At 45.1% G+C, this 20107-nt stretch overlaps 1 pseudogene; it reads right to left on the bottom strand.

Moving 5' to 3' along the window:
• Positions 1-11564: 11564 nt before the first annotated feature.
• On the bottom strand, positions 11565-11682 carry LOC134952028 (5S ribosomal RNA; annotated as a pseudogene).
• Between the last annotated feature and the right edge of the window lie 8425 nt (positions 11683-20107).

Raw genomic sequence — 20107 nt, forward strand, 5'->3', positions numbered from 1 at the left:
CATTGCGCCTCTTTTTTTCTTTGCGTCATGTGCTGTTTGGGGAGGGTTTTTTGGAAGGGCCATCCTGCGTGACACTGCAGTGCCACTCCTAGATGGGCCCGGTGTTTGTGTCGGCCACTAGGGTCGCTAATCTTACTCACACAGCTACCTCATTGCGCCTCTTTTTTTCTTTGCGTCATGTGCTGTTTGGGGAGGGTTTTTTGGAAGGGACATCCTGCGTGACACTGCAGTGCCACTCCTAGATGGGCCCGGTGTTTGTGTCGGCCACTAGGGTCGCTTATCTTACTCACACAGCGACCTCGGTGCAAATTTTAGGACTAAAAATAATATTGTGAGGTGTGATGTGTTCAGAATAGGCTGAAAATGAGTGTAAATTATGTTTTTTGAGGTTAATAATACTTTGGGATCAAAATTACCCCCAAATTCTATGATTTAAGCTGTTTTTTAGGGTTTTTTGAAAAAAACACCCGAATCCAAAACACACCCGAATCCGACAAAAATAATTCGGTGAGGTTTTGCCAAAACGCGTTCGAACCCAAAACACGGCCGCGGAACCGAACCCAAAACCAAAACACAAAACCCGAAAAATTTCAGGCGCTCATCTCTAACTTAATCCCATTGCCTGAGAAGCACTTGACTGATATGCAATGAAATGTAGCTGGTGGGATACACAACCCTTACAATTACCTGCGCAGAGAGACCAGGACAGGGGTGGAAGGGGACTTCTTTGGTGTAAATTGCAAACTCATGATAATGTCAACTGACCACCACATTTGATTGGACATCAGAGATTGCATCTATATCCCCAAAATGTGTCAAAATCCCTCAGTTTTGCTAATATTCTCATTTGTTTATATGATTACCGTGAAATATGCAAGTTAGTAGTAGGATTACAGAGAAATGTGTGTGGTATAGATGATCTATAGTAATTAGATAGACACTTATTAGCTTAACCCTGTATGGTCAACATGCATTAGTTCAACTTGGTCAAAAGGTCAACAGGGATAAAATGTAGACAGCACAAAAGGCCAACATGGAAATGGTTGACACAAGTTTTTTAAGTTTTCTCTGACGTCCTAGTGGATGCTGGGAACTCCGTAAGGACCATGGGGAATAGCGGCTCCGCAGGAGACAGGGCACATCTAAAGAAAGCTTTAGGATCACCTGGTGTGCACTGGCTCCTCCCCCTATGACCCTCCTCCAAGCCTCAGTTAGATTTCTGTGCCCGACGAGAAGGGTGCACACTAGGGGCTCTCCTGAGCTCTTTGTGAAAGTTTTAGTTTAGGTTTATTATTTTCAGTGAGACCTGCTGGCAACAGGCTCACTGCATCGAGGGACTAAGGGGAGAAGAAGCGAACTCACCTGCGTGCAGAGTGGATTGGGCTTCTTAGGCTACTGGACATTAGCTCCAGAGGGACGATCACAGGTTCAGCCTGGATGGGTCATCGGAGCCGCGCCGCCGGCCCCCTTACAGAGCCAGAAGAGCGAAGAGGTCCGGAAAAATCGGCGGCAGAAGACTTTCCTGTCTTCAGATAAAGGTAGGCGCACAGCACCGCAGCTGTGCGCCATTGCTCTCAGCACACTTCACACTCCGGTCACTGAGGGTGCAGGGCGCTGGGGGGGCAGCGCCCTGAGACGCAATAAATCGTTAGAAAACCTTTTATGGCTAAAATAAATGCATCACATATAACTCCTGGGCTATATGGATGCATTTAACCCCTGCCAAAACATACAAGAAAACGGATGATAAGGATGCCGAGAAAGGGGCGGAGCCTATCTCAGCACACTGGCGCCATTTTCCCTCACAGCTCAGTTGGAGGGAAGCTCCCTGGCTCTCCCCTGCAGTCACTACACTACAGAAAGGGGTTAAAAAAGAGAGGGGGGCACAAATTAGGCGCAGTATAAACAATACAGCAGCTATAAAGGGAAAAACACTTATATAAGGTTATCCCTGTATATATATATAGCGCTCTGGTGTGTGCTGGCAAACTCTCCCTCTGTCTCCCCAAAGGGCTAGTGGGGTCCTGTCCTCTATCAGAGCATTCCCTGTGTGTGTGCTGTGTGTCGGTACGTTTGTGTCGACATGTATGAGGAGAAAAATGATGAGGAGACGGAGTAGAGTGTCTGTAATAGTGTTGTCACCCCCTGGGGGGTCGACACCTGAGTGGATGTACTGTGGAAATTGCGTGACAGTGTCAGCTTTGTATAAAAGACAGTGGTTGACATGAGACAGCCGGCTACTCAGCTTGTGCATGTCCAGACGTCTCATATAGGGGCTCTAAAGCGACCGTTACCTCAGATACAGACGCCGACACGGATACTGACTCCTGTGTCGACGGTGAAGAGACAACCGTGATTTCCAAATAGGGCCACACATTGCATGATTGAGGCAATGAAAAAAGTTTACACTTTTCTGATAATATGAATACCACCAAAAAAAAAAAAAGGGGTATTATGTTGGTGAGGAAAAACTTCCTGTAGTTTTCCTGAATCTGAGAAATAAAATGCGTGGGTTTCCCCCCGATAACAATTGATAATTTCTAAAAAGTTATTGGCAGTATACCTTTTCCCGCCAGAGGTTAGGGTGCGTTGGGAAACACCCCCTAGGGGGGATAAGGCGCTCACACGCTTGTAAGAACAAGGGCTCTACCCTCTCTTGAGATGGCCGCCCTTAAGGATCCTGCTGATAGGAAGCAGGAGGGTATCCTAAAATGTATTTACACACATACTGGTGTTATACTGCGACCAGCAATCGCCTCAGCCTGGATGTGCAGTGCTGGGTTGGCGTGGTCGGATTCCCTGACTGGAAATATGATATCCTAGATAAGGACAGTATATTATTGCCTATAGAGCAATTAAAAGATGCATTTCTATATATGCATGATTCACAGCGGAATATTTGCCGACTGGCTTCAAGTATAAGTGCGTTGTCCAATTATACCAGTAAAGTGGTCAGGTGATGCGGATTCCAAACGGCATTTGGAAGTATTGCCTTAAAAGAGGGGATGTATCCCAGGTCGCCTCTCAAAATAAGACGCCGTATTATCAGGCGCAGGCCTGGTTGGCAAGCGGACAAAGGGGTTCCTCTTTTCTGCTCGTGACAGAGGGAGAGGAAAATGGCTGCAGAGATCAGCCAGTTCCAAGGAACAGAAACTCTTTTCCGCCTCTGCCAAGCCCTCAGTATGACGCTAGGGCTTTACAAGTTCAGGCACGGTGGGGTCCCGTTCTCAATGAATTTCAGTGCGCAGTGGGCTCACTCGCAAGTAGACCCCTGGATCCTTCAGGTAATATTTCAGGGGTACAAATTGGAATTCGAGACGTATCCCCCTCGCCGTTTCCAAAGGTCTGTTTTACCGACGTCTCCCGCTGACAGGGAGGCAGTTTTGGAAACCATTCACAAGCTGTATTCCCAGCAGGTGATAATCAAGGTACCCCTCCTGCAACAGGGAACGGGGTATTATTCCACACTATTGTGGTACCGAAGCCAGACGGCTCGGTGAGACCGATTTTAAAATCTAAAATCTTTGAACACTTGCATACAGAGGTTCAAATTCAAAATTGAGTCACTCAGAGCAGTGATTGCAAACCTGGAAGAAGGGGACTACATGATGTCTCGGGACATCAAGGATGCTTACCTTCATGTCAAAATTTACCCTTCTCACCAAGGGTATTTCAGGTTATAGTACAAAACTGTCACTATCAGTTCGGACGCTGCCGTAGGGATGGTCCACGGCACCCCGGGTCTTTACTGAAGTAATGACCGTAATGATGATATTCCTTCGAAGGAAGGGAATTTTAGTTATCCGTTACTTGGACGATTCCCTGATAAGGGTAAGATCCAGGGAAGAGTTGGAGATCGGTGTAGCACTATATCAGGTAGTGTTGCGGCAGCACGATTGGATTCTCAATATTCCAAAATCGCAGCTGGTTCCGACGACTTGTCTTCTGTTCCTAGGGATGATCCTGGACACAGTCCAGAAAGAAGGTGTTTCTCCCGGAGGAGAAAGCCAGGGAGTTATCCGAGCTAGTCAGGAACCTCCTAAAACCGAACCAAGTCTCAGTGCATCAATGCACAAGGGTTCTGGGTAAAAATGGTGGCTTCCTACGAAGCAATCCCATTCGGCAGATTCCACGCAAGACTTTCCAGTGGAACCTACTGGACAAATGGTCCGGGTCGCATCTTCAGATGCTTCAGCGGATAACCCTGTCACCGGGGACAAGGGTATCCCTCCTGTGGTGGTTGCAGAGTGCTCATCTTCTAGAGGGCCGCAGATTCGGCATTCGGGACTGGGTCCTGGTGGCCACGGATGCCAGCCTGCGAGGCTGGGGAGCAGTCACACAGGGAAGGAATTTCCAGGGCTTATGGTCAAGCCTGGAGACATCTCTTCATATAAACATTCTGGAACTAAGGGCCATTTACAATGCCCTAAGTCAAGCGAAACCCCTGCTTCAGGGTCAGGCGGTATTGATCCAATCGGACAACATCACGTCAGTCGCCCACGTAAACAGACAGGGCGGCACGGGAAGCAGGGGGGCAATGGCAGAAGCTGCAAGGATTCTTCGCTGGGCGGAAAATCATGTGATAGCACTGTCAGCAGTGTTCATTCCGGGAGTGGACAACTGGGAAGCAGACTTCCTCAGCAGACACGACCTTCACCCGGGAGAGTGGGGACTTCACCCAGAAGTCTTCCACCTGATTGTAAACCGTTGGGAAAAACCAAAGGTGGACATAATGGCGTCCCGTCTAAACAAAAAACTAGACAGATATTGCGCCAGGTCAGGGGACCCTCAGGCAATAGCGGTGGACGCTCTGGTAACACCGTGGGTGTACCAGTCAGTGTATGTGTTCCCTCCTCTGCCTCTCATACCAAAAGTACTGAGAATCATAAGAAGGAGAGGAGTAAGAACTATACTCGTGGTTCCGGATTGGCCAAGAAGGACTTGGTATCCGGAACTTCAAGAGATGCTCACGGACGAACCGTGGCCTCTACCTCTAAGAAAGGACCTGCTCCAGCAGGGGCCTTGTCTGTTCCAAGACTTACCGCGGCTGCGTTTGACGGCTTGGCGGTTGAACGCCGGATCCTGAAGGAAAAAGGCATTCCAGATGAAGTCATCCCTACCCTGGTCAAGGCCAGGAAGGACGTAACCGCAAAACATTATCACCGCATTTGGCGAAAATATGTTGCGTGGTGGGAGGCCAAGAAGGCCCCTACAGAGGAATTTCAACTGGGTCGTTTCCTCCATTTCCTGCAAACAGGACTGTCTATGGGCCTAAAATTAGGGTCCATTAAGGTTCAAATTTCGGCCCTGTCGATTTTCTTCCAAAAGGAACTGGCTTCAGTGCCTGAAGTTCAGACATTTGTAAAAGGGGTACTGCATATACAGCCTCCTTTTGTGCCTCCAGTGGCACCTTGGGATCTCAATGTTGTGTTGAGTTTCCTAAAGTCACATTGGTTTGAACCACTCACCACTGTGGACTTAAAATATCTCACATGGAAGGTGACGATGCTGTTAGCCCTGGCTTCAGCCAGGCGAGTGTCAGAATTGGCGGCTTTATCATATAAAAGCCCTTATTTAATATTTCATTCTGACAGGGCAGAATTGAGGACTTGTCCTCAATTTCTACCTAAGGTGGTTTCTGCATTTCACATGAAGCAACCTATTGTGGTACCTGCGGCTACTAAGGACTTGGAGGATTCCAAGTTGCTTGACGTGGTCAGGGCCCTGAAAATATATGTTTCCAGGACGGCTGGAGTCAGAAAATCTGACTCGCTGTTTATCCTGTATGCACCCAACAAACTGGGTGCTCCTGCTTCTAAGCAGACGATTGCTCGTTGGATTTGTAGTACAATTCAGCTTGCACATTCTGTGGCAGGCCTGCCACAGCCAAAAATCTTAAAATGCCCACTCCACAAGGAAGGTGGGCTCATCTTGGGCAGCTGCCCGAGGGGTCTCGGCTTTACAACTTTGCCGAGCAGTTACTTGGTCAGGAGCAAATACGTTTGTAAAATTCTACAAATTTGATACCCTGGCTGAGGAGGACCTGGAGTTCTCTAATTCGGTGCTGCAGAGTCATCCGCACTCTCCCGCCCGTTTGGGAGCTTTGGTATAATCCCCATGGTCCTTACGGAGTTCCCAGCATCCACTAGGACGTCAGAGAAAATAAGAATTTACTTACCGATAATTCTATTTCTCGTAGTCCGTAGTGGATGCTGGGCGCCCATCCCAAGTGCGGATTGTCTGCAATACTGGTACATAATTATTGTTACCAAAAAATTTGGGTTATTGTTGTAGTGAGCCATCTTTTATAGAGGCTTCTCTATTATCATGCTGTTAACTGGGTTCAGATCACAAGTTGTACAGTGTGATTGGTGTGGCTGGTATGAGTCTTACCCGGGATTCAAAATCCTTCCTTATTGTGTACGCTCGTCTGGGCACAGTATCCTAACTGAGGCTTGGAGGAGGGTCATAGGGGGAGGAGCCAGTGCACACCAGGTGATCCTAAAGCTTTCTTTAGATGTGCCCTGTCTCCTGCGGAGCCGCTATTCCCCATGGTCCTTACGGAGTTCCCAGCATCCACTACGGACTACGAGAAATAGAATTATCGGTAAGTAAATTCTTATTTTTTTTTGGGTGTCATTTTCTATGTTTCATCATATGTGACCACAATTATTGCCAGCGTATACCCTCGCTGGATCGTTTCGCTCCCACGCTTTGGGCAAAGTGCCTCGCTCCACTACTATACCCAGTCGTAGTCCACGTGGATGGTAAATCAAGCAAAAGTTGAGAAATATGTGAAAACCCCTAAAAAAGTGTTTCACACCAAATTTGCAGCAGTATATACTGCTGTACCTGTGTATAATGCCCACATGACCCTTCTGGCTCATATATTGGGGGTCATTCTGACCCGTTTGCTCGCTGCTTTTTGTCGCAGCCAAGCGAACGGGTCCCTACTGCGCGCGCCGGCGCATGCCAGATAGCCGAAGGCCGTAGCAGGGATGCGATCGCCTCTGCCTGTTTGACAGGCAGTCGGTCGCAGGGCAAGAGGGGGCAGAACAGCAGCGTTTGGCCGCCATTTCGTGGGAGCGGTCCGGCCAACGCAGGCATGGCCGTAACAAACGAGGGGCGGACCGCAGTGGCTGCGTGACGTCACACGCAGCCGCTGCGGGCCAGGGTTCGATGAGTAGCTCCCGGCCAGCACGCTAAAGCTGCGCTGGCCGGGGAGCTACTCTTGAAGGGCAAAGGCATCGCCACTGTGCGATGCCTTTGCACTTCTGCGGGGGGGGGGGGCGGCACTGATATGCGGGGTGGACTTCCCCTGTGCTGGGCGTCCCCCCGCATGTCAGTGTGAGTGATCGTAGCTGTGCTAAATTTAGCACAGCTACGATCAACTCGGAATGACCCCCATTGTGTGTAAATGTGGCTCTGGTACTGACCAGTGCCTCTTCAGCCATTTACCTCACCACACGTCCCTGCTTAAAACTGTAGCTTAGTGTCTCTAGCCCTCTCATCTATGATTTCTTTATGCTTCACCACCAGTCTCTAAAGTCACTTACTTACCTTGCTACCATGACTTTCCTGCTGTTTCCCCCTCCCCTGTTTTCTCCTTCTTCCTCCTGGTATCCGGTCTATAGATCTACACCACTTCCCATTTACAGTTTATATAGTGTTACTCCCTATGGTGTTTTTTTCCCTCTACTTTTTCCAGATTTACCCATACAGAATTAAAAGACCTGACAGATTTTTCTTTGTACAACCTGACATTTACTGCACCCCATTTCCATTCTGTACTAACTTTGGTCTGTGCCTCCATAGACATAATTACGAACCACCTTGGCTGCTACCAGGTTTCTTAATATTTTGGAGGGAGGGGATAACTTCTACATGGATGCAGTCAAATTGCCAGCTGACTGGATACCGGCAGTCGAAATACAGACACCCTTTGGAATCCCAACACCAGAACTCCGAAAGGGGCGGGAGACCGACGGCGGAATCCCGACAGCCGGCATCCTGACCACAGGAGCAGCTAGGGCAGCTTAGGTTTTGGGACGGGAAGGAGGGGTTTGGTTTAGGTGCCTTCCGGGGGGTTAGGGTTCGGCTGCGGAAAGAGAGGGTTAGGGTTAGGCACCCCTGGGGGTGGTTAGGGTCAGGCTGTGGGGGAAGAAGGGTTAGGTTTAGGCAGTGGGGGAGTTGGATGTAGACACCTCTGGGGGCTGGTTAAGGTCAGGCAAGAGGGGGAGGTTAGGTTTAGGCTGCGGGCCCAGAGAGTTAGTGGAGAGGGGGGAAATACCATCTACTCCCCCCTGTCGGGAATGAGATCATCGGGATCCCGGCATTGGAATTATGAACGCCGGGATCCCGTGTGTCGGTAATTCCTACTGGTTGCACTTCTACATTGGTTGCTCAATGTTTTCTTGTGTTTGTATTGCACCTTGTCAGCCGCCTGGTTTTCTGTATTTTTACAGCTGCTTTGAATGTATAATAAAAAAAATGAAAAAAAAGTGACTTAATTGGGAGAGCCCATGTTTATTTTTAAACTGATATTTTACATGTCTAAATGTTACATAACACTAATAATAGCGAAATAATTAAATTATTCTGCTTTATTCATATTTAAATAATTACACTTACATGATTAAGCATTCTTACAAATCAAAATGAAGCATGCTAATTTTACTAATTAGAATTACTATGGCAGATATTAATAAAATGACAGTCTCCGTCTTTAATCCTGGACTTACACATGTCCATTGCATGAAGTGATAAATTAAGGTCACCACACTCATTAACACTATAATGATCAATATGAAAAGCATCACTGATCACATTAGCTTGTAAAATACTGGCTGGGAGACTATGGCTCCTTACTGGAAACAGCACACATACATATGCACACACAATGGGCCTGATTCAGAGATGTACTGAAAGGTATTGGCAGCTAATGGGGGTCATTCCGAGATGATCGTAGCTGTGCTAAATTCAGCACAGCTACGATCATTCACACTGACATGCGGGGGGACGCCCAGCACAGGGCTATCCCGCCCCGCACGTCAGTGCTGCCCCCCCTTCCCCGCAGAAGTGCAAAGGCATCGCACAGCGGCGATGCCTTTGCACTTCAAGAGTAGCTCCCGACCAGCGCAGCTTTAACGTGCTGGCCGGGAGCTACTTATCGCTCCCCAGCCCGCAGCAGCTGCGTGTGATGCCACTCAGCCGCTGCGGCCTGCCCCCCCGTTCGGCCTATGTTGGCCGGACCGTGCCCACGAAACCGCCTCTGCCTGTCAATCAGGCAGAAGCGACCGTAGCGGCCCGACGGCCTTTGGCCATCTGGCATGCGCCGGTGCACTGCAGCGCCGGCGCATGCACAGTTCTGACTCGATTGCACCACTGCGATAAACTGCAGCATGCGATCGGGTCAGAATGACCCCCAATGTGCGAAAATATGCTAATGCTGTATTGTTGCCTGCCCTGAAAATGTATTGAGACGCCCTGCGGCGGCCTTGTAGATCCAAACGACTGCATACATGTAAGCAGCGGTGGTCACAAATCCATCGATAACCCTTCCCGAGTAACCCTACAGTCATGCATAACGGCCGCGAGAACTGAGATGCTGGCATCATCTTTTCTGAATACAGGTCACAGTTGTATGCTGAAACACAGCCCTGAAACTGCCTGTGTTTTTGCCCTCACCACTGCCGCCAAGAGGGGGGGAGGGGATGGGTAATAATTACTTTGGCCTAATGGAGGGGCCTGGGGGGGTGGTAGTCCGGGTCAGCCGCTGTCCCCCGTCTCTTGCCTGTCAGCAGCAGCTTATTTCCCCAGGCAGCGCACGCTGCTGTGTGCTGGCTGGGCTGTGATGGTGCAGGGAGGCTGCTGTCACTTAGCAGCAGCAGTCTCTTCTGCCTGTGCGGGGGAAGGATAGGAAGCGATCACATAGATCGCGCCCCACTCTTTTTTCCTGACTGAGGTGCACGATAGTGCCCCCCAAATCTGCACACAGTGCCTTTTCACAGTGCTGATAAAACTATTATACACTAATTTGCATAAGGTGGCCTGGCCACACACCCCAAAGTACCTGGGCCCAATGTGGCTCTGTACACCCCTGGCCCTCACTCCCCGTTACCTCACCCAAATGCTTCCTGACTGTCAGTCACTTTACATAATAAACCTCACTGCGAGCAACATTGCTAAGGTACCTGACACACGAACCGTGAAGCATTCCCCGTCAGCTGGCAATCGCTCAACTGCGTAAATATTGGCATTGCATACATCTCTGAATCAGGAACAACATTTTGCTAATTCTTTATTGTTGTTTTATTTTTATATATATATATATATATATATATAAAACTGGGGGATAGGGGTAATGGCGACAAGTGTGGCTAAAAAACTATGTTTTTTTAAAAGCTTAAAATTGGAAGCCAAAAAGGTTATAAAATTTATACAAGTAATTTTAATATATATGAGAGTAAAAACAGTTTCCAAGAATGGTTTTTTTTAAAAACAAAGATATAAAAAATATATAAACGATTTTTGTCCATAAATGAGAAATATAAACACATTAAAAAAGGATAGGAATTCAAAACTTAGCTTTGTAAATAGTGGGTGGTCAGTATAAGCCCAACGCGTTTCGTCTCAACAGACTTCTTCAAGGGGTAAGGACAGAATGAAGCTGTATGTCTATTTATACCCATATCACTGGGGCAGGGGGTTGTGACATCATAATTAATCATGTGATATGATTACATTTTATACATTCTAAAAAGCTTGACAGAGCTAGTTTTATATCAAAGTTCGAGTGATTACCAGGTCAGACAGACTATTTAATGCTAAAAACGAGTAGTATAGGTGACAAACAAGTTTAAAAAACGTTCACTGTGTAATTAAGAGTCACTTCCGCCACACTTCCGGTGACGGAGGACTCCGCTGTTCACTTCCGCCCCACTTCCGGTAGTAACTGCGCATGCGCCCGCGGCGGCTCCCGGCTTCATTGCGCATGCGTCTGCAGGTGTTCAGGGCTGCTCGTATGTGGGTGAAGACATTCTGACTCCTCAGGCTGTATCAGGCTGAGTCCATTTTGCCTGGGATATCTCGGATATCATTCCATGATGTTACGGCGGCCATCTTTGTGTGGTTTTGAAGACATTTCTATATTCCAGGCCCATCGGTCTCCATAGTAACGGATTCCATACATGGAATAAAAGTAGAAAACAATGGTAATTTCAAAGTGATGGTGTATATGCATATTTAGAGACATAAGTTTATTAACCAATATAATTATTAGAATTAAGATTAATCCTTGCCCATAGGAAGTGCTAGTGCAGTTTGAGTGATTTTATAAGGTGACTTTAGTTGTTTTTCGGTGGTGCAAGCTTACAATAATAAATAAATATATATATATATATATAAATACATAAATAGCAGGTACCTAGAATTATATCCAGGTCCATCTGAAGGATATTACTACATATGAATAAATAAATAAATAAATGAATAATCAGTGATATATATAGTGATTTTAAATAGGTGCTTATTTTTAGTGAGTGTTCTTTGGACATCGTTTCTTATCCTTACAGTACCTGATCTTCCCAGGTAGTCTCCTCCCTGGTACTGGTCAGGCCCGGACACTGCTTAGCTTCCAAGATCGGACGAGGTTGGGCGAGCCAGTGTGGTTTGACTGTACGTAAATCTTAAATCGATATCATGCCACCATTGCATCTGAAGTCAGGTTCTCACTATATATGTGATTCAACAATAGTGATAATAATATTGTTTAAAGTGCAGCTACTGTCATCCTTTACAGTACCCGATCTCCCCAGGTGGTCTCCCTCCCTGGTACTGGTCGGGCCCAGACACTGCTTAGCTTCCAAGATCAGACGAGTTTGGGCGTGCCAGTGTGGTTTGACTGTACGCGGATTACATATTAATAACTGACAGACTAATTATTTATACAACATATTTATTTTATTTGTGAATGTGCTTAATTTAAGTGCAAAACAGGACAAGGGAAAGGAGGATAATAACGAGGGTGGGGTGAAGGATACTGCACCTCATAAAAAAGGTGCAATCTCGTATCCTTCATTCAGACCAGCTGGATGTAGAGTCTGTAGCTGAAATATCCAGTACATTTCCCGTCTGGAAAGTTTGTTACCAAGATCCCCTCCTCTCTCACCCAAGGCCACATGTTCAATAGCCTTGAATGTAAGTTCCTCTGGGTTGGAATTATGTTGTAGCGCAAAGTGTCTGGAAACTGCGTGACTTTCTATTTTGTTTTTAATGTTCCTTATATGCTCCTGGATCCGTAGTTTCAATGGTCTTTTTGTCTTTCCCACGTATTACATACTGCAGGTGCACTCCAAAAGATAGATTACGGATGTCGTGTTGCAGTTCATAAAGTCTTTTATGGTGTATTCCTTATCCCTTTCTGTACCGCTAAAAGTTTTTCTGTTCCGGTGTAGGTATCTACAGATGTTACATTTTCCACACTTGTAAGAACCTGTGCATTTCAACCTCGGAGTCTTGTAGGTAGATTCTCCTTTCAACATACTCGGTGCAATGATGTCCTTTAGATTTCTGGATTTTTTGAAGATAAGTTCTGGTTGTGGCGGTAAAATCTCTTTAAGCACTGGATCCATTAAAAGAATGTTCCAGTGGGTTTTCAGTGATTTTCTTATCACTCTCTCGTGTTGACTGAAGGTTGTAATGAAGGCCACTGAGTCTTTCTTCACCTCCCTGGTTTTGTACTTGAGTAGGTCTTCTCTGTTGAGATTTTCTGTCTTTATCAGGGCTGTATCCAGAATAGGCCCAGGGTATCTTTTGTCCTCAAACCTTTTCTTGTAAACCTCAAGTTGGTCTTTGCAGTCATCAGAGCTGGTGCAGTTCCTCTTTATTCTTGAGAATTGGGATGCCGGAATGTTGTTCTTCCACTTTTCTAGATGATTACTCTGATAGTGTAAGTAGCTATTCATATCGACCTTCTTGATGAAGTTTTTCGTGGTAACCCCTCCATTCTCTCCAGTTAAAATCAGATCTAGATACTCTACTGATCTACTGTCTACCGTGGAGGTGAAGGCGAGATTCATGTCATTGATTCCCAACGTATTGAGGAACTCATTAAAAGTCTCTATTGTGCCGTCCCAGATAATTAGAATATCGTCAATGTAACGTTTATATAGTATTATTTTCTCCTTGAAGACTCCAGAGTTGTAAACATAGACTCTCTCCCAGCTTCCCATAAAAAGGTTAGCGAAACTCGAGGCAAATGTTGTTCCCATCGCTGTGCCACAGCGTTGTAAGTAAAACTGGTTTAAAAACTTAAAATAATTATGGCTCAGGATAAAATGCATAAGATCACATATAAAATCCCTATGGCTGCAAGTTAGGGAAGGGTCGTTCTCCAGAAACTCCCTGCATGCGGCTATACCCTTTGAGTGCTCGATGCATGTATATAATGATTGCACATCCACAGTCGCCCAGATGTAGGTGTTTTTCCACTCTACCGTCCTTACTATGTTGAGTACCGATGTGGTGTCTTTTAAAAAAGATGGGAGCTCTTTAACATATTTTTTCAGGAACACGTCAACATATTCCGATAGGTTTGCGGTAAGTGACCCTATCCCTGCCACTATTGGTCTGCCTGGTGGGTTCGTCAAGGATTTGTGTACTTTTGGTTAGAAGTAGAAGATGGGGGTAATGGGATTAGACTGCATCAAATATTGATATTCGTCCTTAGTTAGTATGTTACTTCGAAGGCCATGTAGGAGTAAGGTTCTGAGTTCATCTAAAAAAGGTTCTTTCGGATCACTTTGTAACGGTGTATATGAATTAGTGTCTCGCAAAAGTCTTAATGCCTCCTTGGTATATGCCTCATGATCCATAATGACTAATCCCCCCCCTTTGTCAGCTTGTTTTATAACAATATTGTTGTTTTTCTGTAAATTCTTCAAAGCTTCACACTCCAGATTGTTCATATTCTTTTCCTTGACTGGTTTCAATTCCGTGTCGCATATATCCTTTTTCACCAAATCATAAAAAATGCTAATATTATTGCCTTTGGACTCCAATGGATAGTATTTAGACGTTGGTTTTAATCCAGACTTGGATCTGTCTTCATAATTATTGATGACGGCTTCCTCTTTCCTCAAAAAATGTCTTTTTAATGTTAATTTCCGGATAAATTTATTTAAATCAATGAACGTCTCAAATTTATTTAAACCACTTGTAGGTGCAAAGGATAATCCCTTATCCAAAAGGGTTACTTCAGGTTTGGTTAGATTGTGTTTGGACAGATTGAAGATGCCTTTGGTCTGTAGTTCGGCTGTTACAGGTTCCTTCTCTTTTGTTCTCTCCCTCCTGCCGCCCCGTTTTCCTCTTCTTCTAGGAATCTTTTTTTCATTGGTGAGGCTTGTCTGCTGTCCTCCTTCACCATGTTTCTTACTGTGTCTTTTGCTCGTGCGCCCGTTCTTACGGATAAAAAATCCTGGTCACCTGTTGAATCTCTTTTTTGTAAAGCTGTGAATCTGTTTGTCGTTCTTATGTATGGGCTTGATGTAGAGTCTGTACTCAAATTCCTAGTGGTTCTCCCTTTGTTTGGTACTGTTTTCCACTGATATCTTCCTGCCCCGTTGGACCGATCACGTGCCCTGAATTTGCTCCAACTCTTTGTTCAGGCAGGTATAGTACCGTAGCAAAAATCTATGTTTAATTATTTGTACGTAGATAATTGCACAGGTGCCCCAGCAAATACTTTTTGGTAAATAGGCCCATTATTATTATTATTATTATTATTATTTATTTCTTTTTAAAAAAAAATTAATTCTGTGATAAATAGGCTCTAATTTTCAAAATTAAAATATAGTGCAACATGGAAATAATTTGTTTATGGGAAAAAAATTATAGATTTGACCTGTTCCACATATACAGGAATATTGTACATCTTTCTTTTTTTAATTCCATTAATTACAGAATTCACATATATAGTAATTGGTATTTTGTATTGGCATCTCCTGAATAGGATTACATCCAGAGCTATGCCATTGTTGTCCTAGGCCTGCATCCAAGGTTCAAATCTTGGCTCAGCTTCCACTGTTGGAGAGACAGGTACTGTGTGTATTCTCAGACTGGATGTATTCTACTGTTCTGGCCTTTCTGTTTCACAATGCAGGCCTAGGGCATTTTACATGCAGCCAATTTATGAAATGAATGATTCCGGCATGCCTACTTAAATCAGACACCAGAGATTTCCTGTTATCGCACCATAGCAGTTATTTATCAGCTGTCATCGTTTTGTATATTACGCTTCACAGGGTATTTTTCAGAATTCTATTCCAACTAAATGGTTTGATAATGTTATCTGTCAGACTCACTCATATTAACTGTAGCCCAGGACCATTGCATACATCTTAAATGTCATCCCAGGGCCACAACCAGGTCCTACTTCTCCTGCGGGTATTGGTATAATTTAAATTCTGTTAGTGCACTGTTTCCCATCATCAGTCCTCAAGGCACACAAACTGCCCAGGTTTTAAGTATAGCTTTATTTGAGTATAGGTCAATAATTAGCACTTCTGTGATTTAGATTTAACTATCTGTGCTCAAGGATGTATACCCTTAAAACCTGGACTGTTCGTGTGCCTGAAGGACAAAGGCTGGGAAGCACTACATTAGTGTGTCTTCTTATATGTATTCTGGGTGTATGTATTCTCCTTAATAAGGTGTACTACCATAAAACCTGAAGAAGATGGTATTTAACCACTGCACAAGACTTAGCTATTATGTAGTAGGTTTTTGTTACCACATAATATAGTCTAATATATGGTGTGGTGCAACCCATGATATCTGATAGTGAATATACAGGTCAAAAAAAAATATGAAAAAACACAATCGCTATCTGTTTGTGGGGCACTCTAATGTACAGTATATATCCAAAAGGTTATACCAGTAATGTATGGTATCCAGAAAAAAATGTAACTCTTGATAATATAATATAACCAAACATTAGCTATGGGGCTAGGTCATACAAATGTGAATTAGTACAATATCACACAGCATGTAGCTGCTTTTTGTATCACGCAAGTGTGAATGAGTACAAAGTTTTTAGATTTCACTGTTAATTTAGATTATATATTTTTTTATGCAAATTGTGTTTTATTAGTAAAGAAATAACAGTATACAGCTCGAGGAAATTGCATACAGTACAAGAATTATCGTAGCATAAGCTGTCATAACAGTCGTAGACTAAACATACAGAGAACAAAAGCAATGTATAATATCGTCAGCCTACTTAACTTGAGGCAGTAAACTGTATTATCTTCAAGTAATAATAACAAGAAAAACAGAACATACAAGAAACAGAAAGAACAGACAGAAAAAAGGGAAAAGAAAGAGAAAAAAGAGAAAGATGCATAGACCGCCAACACCATCACAACCCTAAGATGTCGTAGGGGAAGGGGGGGGGGGGGGGAGAGTGGCAAAAAAGTTTTGTATTCCTGCGTCCCTTTGAATTCCAGCCAGTCAAACCAGACGGCTGTGAATCGAGACGCAGATTGTTCGGAAGAAGACATCAAGTCTTCCATTGCCATATAGTAATCGATTCTTTGAAACCACTTGGCAATGGGAGGCTGTACCGGAGATCTCCAGAAGCACGGAATGGTCGCCCTAGCAGCATTCATCAGATGTCGCAGTAGTGAATTTTTAAACTGGGATAGCGGGAGATCAATTAAATTAAGTAACCAAAACTCAGGTGTCTCTGGTATTGGGAGTCCCGTGACACGCCTAGTAATAGAATGAACCTGTTGTCAAAAGGAAGCCAGACCCGGGCATCGCCACCAGATATGCCATGAGACTGGCCACACCTCCAGCAGACGTCTGGAACACTTGGAAACATGTGGTGGACCCGGTCCGGGCATCTATACCATCTCGAGACCACTTTGTATTGTGTCTCCAGAACTTAGAGTGAGGGTGAACTAGCAAATGTGAACTGAAAAATGCGAGACCATTGGTCAGTGGTCAACTCTTTACCCAGGTCTTCATGCCAAGCCGTAACGAATGCCAGAGGACGGGTGAGAGAGCTCACAAGGCATTGTCTGTACAGTAGAGATATTAGGTGTCGTGGCAAATTCTCGGAGAGACAAAAGGACTCAAAAATCGTCGGCTTCCATCCCACCGCACGAGCCGGCGTTGCAGCAACATAATGCCGAATTTGTAGGTAAACCCAGAAAGAATTAGTCGGTAGACTAAGGGATCGTTGCAGGTCCGCGAAGGGATGGAAACCCGCCGAACCAATCAGGTGACTCAAACGAGAAATGCCAGCTTCAGCCCATACTGATGACGGAGACAGGAAGAAGGGATTTGCGGGTAGGTCTGGATTAAACAATAGAGGTGTCGGCAGTGAAGGGCTTGGGCTAAAAGAGTCTAAATACCTACATTTCTTCCATATCTTAAGGGTCGGGCCTAAGGTGGGATGTGTTACGCATTAATTTTTTTTGAGCCAGGGGAGAATATGGGAAGGAGCACCCGCAGTTACTTCCGCTATGAGTGGCCATTGCTTAGGACATGGGGATCTAGACATATCAATAACTCTGGCCAAATGCACAGCATAATAATAGCTAATAAAATGAGGTAATTGTAAACCGCCTTCTCTACGAGTACAAGTCAATGTGAATTGGGAGAGTCGGTGCCCTCTCCGCCGCCAAATAAAACGACCAACATATGACTGCAGCGTAGTGAAAAAGGAAGTAGGTACTGCTATGGGCAACGTTTGCAGTAGGTACAAAACTTTAGGGAGAATTGTCATCTTTACCGTGTTAATTCTACCAAGCCAAGTAAGTTGGAGTGAAGACCATTTATTAAGATCTGTAGTAATCTTAAGAAATAAATGAAGAAAATTTACCTGGTATAAATCAGTGAGGTCTTTAGTAAAGAGAACTCCCAAATACTTTAGCTGAGCAGGATGCCATTGAAACGGGAATGAATCCCGAATTCCGTCAAGTACTCGTGTGGGCGTTGAAATATTCAAGGCAACAGACTTAGTGAAATTTATCTTGAAGTTAGAAAGCAAATTGAACCTATCAAATTCCTGCTGGAAGGGAAGTCACCGGGTCTGACAAAATAGCCAAAAGGTCGTCCGCATACAGTGCCAATTTGTGCTCCCGCCCTCCAGCCCATACACCGTGAATATTCGGATTGGCCCGAATCGCTCTCGCAAGTGCCTCCATGCAGAGAAATATGAGCGGGCACAGGGGGCAGCCTTGCCTTGTCCCGTTTCGGAGCAGAAAGGGCACCATTCACACGGACCCTGGCTGATGGTAGCTTATAAAGAGTTAATACACGGCTCAGGCAGGTCGGACCCAAACCCAAGTGGTCAAGAAGACCTTCAATAAACTGCCAATCTATCCTGTCAAAGGCCTTCTCCGCGTCAGTGGACAGGAGGACCATATGGGAGGATCCTTTTTGAGCAAGGTGGATAAGATCTATAACTTTGGAAGTGTTATCTTTAGCCTCCCGTCCAAGTATAAATCCCACCTGGTCCCCATGCACCACCGACGGGAGAAAGCGGCCCAAATGACCCGCAAGCAGTTTAGCAAAGAGTTTAATGTCACAGTTTAGAAGGGAAATAGCTTGGTAACTCGAGCACTGAGTGGGGTCCTTACCCTCCTTTGGGATCACTGTTATATGTGCTTCCAGGGTCTGCGGAGAAAAGCCTTTCTCGGCAGAGATGGAACTGCACGCCTTCAAGAACAGCGGCAATAAGGATTGTTTAAAGGTTTTATAGTATCCGACTGGGAAGCCGCCCGGGCTCTTCCCAACCGGTGTAGCCGCTAAGGCTATTTCCAGCTCTTCTATGGTAAAGGGACGGTCTAAAGCATCCAGGTCTGATGCAGGGAATCTTGGAAAATCAACTTCCGCAAGATATCTCCGTATAAGCACCTTCAAAATAGAGGTGGCTTGGGGAGTGTGGTCCTTTCTAAGATTTGTCAAAGTCAGAAAAATGTCTCAATGCACGTTGCCATATTTGCACCGCACACTGGTCCGCGCTGCGCGTGCATGCGCTCTCCCGTGGATGCGCATGCCCGCAATAACGTGCACTCGCAGGCGCGGTATGCGTATTTACGGTAGAGTTTATGTAGTCGTAGCGTGCGACTCATTCGTTACAAATGTTCACAATTAATGTAGTTTATAGATCATGGTCCCTTTGATAGATTCTGAAAGTTTGGTTAAAATACAATGTCCCAGAGCTGAGGAATCCCTCTTTATATCGTACAAAGGGTCTAACAGGAATCATACAGCAGTGTTTGGTACCCATCGGAAGAGTATTAAATTAGCAATATTCCGGTGTTGGTTTGGAGCGTATTAATCGCTCGTGCGAATAGTTATGGACATAAGAAGTTTATGTCCATTTCTATTATTTACACATACTCAGGTATGCGGCGGGAAACCCAGTTTCCCACCCACCTGAGCTGTTGGAAATCGTCACAGCCCACCTGTATGAATCACCCTATGACCTTTTGTTATGATACAGGGCCGAATTCCTTCGGCCAATGGACAATGGGATTGTAGGACCAGGAGATTGCATTGTGTGTGGGGCATAAATAGGCAGGCCGACCACATCCAGCTCTCACTCTCTCATCAACGGTTATCTGCTGATAGCCGGGAGCTGGATATCGAGGCGCAGGCGATCATACCCTTTGTGCGTAAGTTTCTCTCCGTTATCATTGTCTTTTTGTGAGCCAATTTCTCTCATCTCATCTCTCTCTCTCTCTCTCTCTCTCTCTCTCTCTCTCTCTCTCTCTCTCTCTCTCTCTGGTCTGTTCTCTCATATCTCCCCTAGACTAGGCTAGTATTGTATTGTATTAGATAGTATTGTATTGTATTGCATTTAGGTCAGTGTAGTATTGTCTTTTTGTATTTATTGTTTAGTTCTGTGGTTAGGAAGTCTCTGTTATATTGTAGTGTATCATTTGTACTGTTATCCCCTTTTACAAGTATATTAGAGATAATACAGTTAATAGGCCTTGGAACCTAAACCAGTATCTGTGTATTTTCTATAGTGTTAAGTGTTCACTTGAGCGTCGGTGACGCTCAAGCAGCTTTGTAGTTAGTCAGGTTACAC

This window comes from Pseudophryne corroboree, chromosome 1, assembly GCF_028390025.1.
Source record: "Pseudophryne corroboree isolate aPseCor3 chromosome 1, aPseCor3.hap2, whole genome shotgun sequence".
In the NCBI taxonomy this organism is placed as follows: domain Eukaryota; kingdom Metazoa; phylum Chordata; class Amphibia; order Anura; family Myobatrachidae; genus Pseudophryne; species Pseudophryne corroboree.